The sequence below is a fragment of the Limulus polyphemus genome, unplaced genomic scaffold, assembly GCF_000517525.1.
Source record: "Limulus polyphemus unplaced genomic scaffold, Limulus_polyphemus-2.1.2 Scaffold1301, whole genome shotgun sequence".
Lineage (NCBI taxonomy): Eukaryota > Metazoa > Arthropoda > Merostomata > Xiphosura > Limulidae > Limulus > Limulus polyphemus.
In genome coordinates, this window is record NW_013666911.1 from 68,326 (window position 1) to 71,637 (window position 3,312).

At 36.6% G+C, this 3,312-nt stretch overlaps 1 protein-coding gene across 3 annotated transcripts in view; it reads right to left on the reverse strand.

Annotated features, from left to right (window-relative positions):
• LOC106463014 (general vesicular transport factor p115-like) overlaps window positions 1-3,312 on the reverse strand; it is an 88,020-nt gene that overhangs the window by 28,268 nt on the left and 56,440 nt on the right. The window lies entirely within an intron of this gene.

Here is a 3,312-nt window from a genome sequence, read left to right on the forward strand (position 1 = left end):
AGTATTTTAATCTTAAAATGAAAATTACTTTGCATGTTGGATAGGCAACATGCTAAAAGAAAAAAAAAGCACAAGAAAAACATTGCTTTACAAACCTTAAGACTTAATAAAAAAATTGATATTTTGCGTATAAAAGCACTGTAATGTTTACTGATAATCTGCCAAACTTCGTTAACATATACTTACTAATTTAAAAGTTATAGCATGAAAACTATAACAAGCACAAAATGGTAACGAGGTCAGTCCCGAGGACCGAGCCCGTACCAAACAAAGAGTTAAATGAAAAACATTCCTTACATTGTAGCATGAGATGAGTAGCTTCTCACATAAATCGGGTTAAATTATTAATTATTTTAAAATACTGTGCATAATAATTCTAAATAGGCAATGTGACTATTGGATATTACTATTATTGTGAATAAGTACTGCACACAATAGTGAAATCTAACATACTATACTTTTCACAGGACCAACTCCAGCTCCCCTCGTTGATGGGGGCAGTGAAGCTTTTGTTGACTCTTCTTACTAATTTCAAAAAATGAACTTGGGTGGGCCAGAGTGAAATTTGGAGATGCATGACGAAAACAGTACCCCCCCCCCTACCACCAGCCCTGATTTATCAGATACACTACATATTAGGTTGTTATAGCAAAATAAGGAGGTCAACATAATCTGAAGCAAAAAATGCTACTTTCTAATTAAAACTGTGGCTAATATCATCAACATGGCTCCAATTCGATTTTTATATTATTGTGAACAAGCATTGTAGACAACTGTGAAAACTAGCCTACTATAATTTTTCTGATATACAAAATATAAAATTGCTACAACTAAATAAGGAACTTCACAAAATTTGAAGAAAATGAAATACTAATACATTCTTTCTAATTAAAATTTTGGGTGATTAACAAACCCTTGTAAATTTAATATCTAAAACTGCACTCTACTTCTTTCACATTATGGTACTATTCCTGTATATAAATATTTATTAAATTTGTAAAATAAGGAAGATGTACAGGTAAAAATAATTCATTAAAAACATGGTGCTATAAAAAAACAAACAAAAAAACTGGTAAACTAAGACATCAGATGATCATAATTATTAACAGTTATATCTTAGAATGAAGTATGGTTGTTAAAAGATTGTGGGAAAGTTAACATTTTCCTAATTGGACAATGTATTTCCAATAGATTCCTCTGCACACAGAAATGCTATCTTCCTCACTCATCTGCTTATGAGACTTTCATGCCATTATTGAGTTAACTTACATGTGTAATGCTCCCCGGTGGTACAGAAGTATGTCTATGGACTTACAATGCTAGAATCCATGTTTTGATACCCGTAGTGGGCAGAGCACAGATAGCCCATTGTGTAGTTTGTGCTTAATTACAAACAAACAAACCATGAACAGTAACTTCCCCTATGTACTTACATTCATGATAACAAGACAAAAACATATGCATCAGAAGTGGGGAGGATAGGTGGGAATGTGTAAAGAGATGAGTATCTTTCAGAAATACATTTGCACATCAGTAAAATGTTAATTTCCAAGATTATAACTTACCCTGCTGTACAGAAATGCTAGAATCCCAAGCTGAAGTGGTGGAGGGGCCACTGCAAAAGTTTATACCTTATGAGCTCCCTTCAGAAAGCACCCAAAGGGAAGCCCTGGAGTGTGATACCTGAAAGCACCCATCTCACTTTGACCAGGGTATACTCTTTGCTTGGAATGTAAATGGGGCAGAGGGAAGTGAGTCCTAAGTGTTGCAGACACATGACTGTTGGAGCACTTGAACAATATGTGTGGTGTGGTTGTCCTTCCCTTGATTCTAGTGAACAGACATTGGTTTCATGAGAAGAGCACATAAGTTATGTATTACATTTGTAAGGGGTGAGATTTGTGTTAAACTGACAGTGTCATTACTGCCCCATTTCTCAACATATTGCACTAAGCTCAACTAGTGAGGTTTATTTATGGTTCATCACCCCAGCATCTTGGAACTAGTAAATGGCAAGTGTCTCCCAGGCTCCACTCGAAGAAGAAGGGAGGGGAAGAATTCATGTTGGGGAGACCCTGAGAAGTGTCTGGATCCCCATTGGAACACTAGCCGGAAAGGTCTTTTACTGGAGACAGTGCAACAGGTGACCTCAAATTCCCATTTTTAAAAGTCAGTGAACAAGAGCCAAAGAAGTGGGCATTCACTTATCTGGTGCTGACATTTTCCATGATAGTTCATCAAATTAGTACAGTCTGGATCAGCCAATTGAGTAATTTGCATACCACAAGAATAACACAAGCAGTCTTGCAAAATGTTCCATCTTGCAGTGGGCACTAGAAGAGCCAGGGTTGATGGTTTGAGCACTTCCCATTATCTTTGTTCAATGTGGATTTTGGGAAATAAGCATACATTAGGAGGCAACATCAGCCACCTGGCAGAATCATTTTCAATGGAAAGAGAGGGAAATGAAACAGGAAACATATGTACCCCCTTTCAAAGATGGCGGGTATGTTTAAGTATGGTGACTGGTGGAAATTGAAATCCTGCAAGAAACAAAAGAGCCAGACAGTGAAGAGAAGGAGCGATGAATTTGTGGGGTGTCATCTACATGCCCACCTGGAAAATTACGTCTTTGGGCCAGCAAAGAAGGAAAGCAAGAGAATGAGAAAGGTGACGAATGGAATGTGAAGACATACGAAATAGCCTGGAAGCATCTACATTCAGAGAAGTCGATAAGATGTGAGAAAGAAAAATGGTACAAAAAGCATGAAGCCAATGGGTCACACATGATAGCATGCAAAACCACATTAACCCTTTCACTATGGGCACCACTTTAAACCCCTTTCTGCACAAGTCATGATTTACATTCAAAATTTAACTAAACAACTTTACTACCATTGTAGTCAAGAAAATTAACTGTATAATGTATGTTATAATTTGAAGTTATATTTTATTTAAGTTTTAATTCCTTTATTTCAAAAGAAACCTCTAAAAATACTTAATCTCCACATTTCTTGCCACGTGACTCCCGAGTTATGAAAAACCTCAACTTTCAAAGTCTCTGTATTGCATGGAACAAAGCACAACCTGTACATTTATTTCTCGACAATAAGTATGTTTACATGCCCTACTGACACTAAAAAACAAGTCCCTTTGTTGAATCTAGTAGAAACAAGTAATTCATTTTGCCAATTCTTGATGGGTGCCACACCTACCATTTGTACTTTGCTTTGAGGTTCACAAACCACATGTGTTTACAAATGCCTCGTCATCTAATTAGTGACGCGCATGAATGGATTAACGAGATTCCCA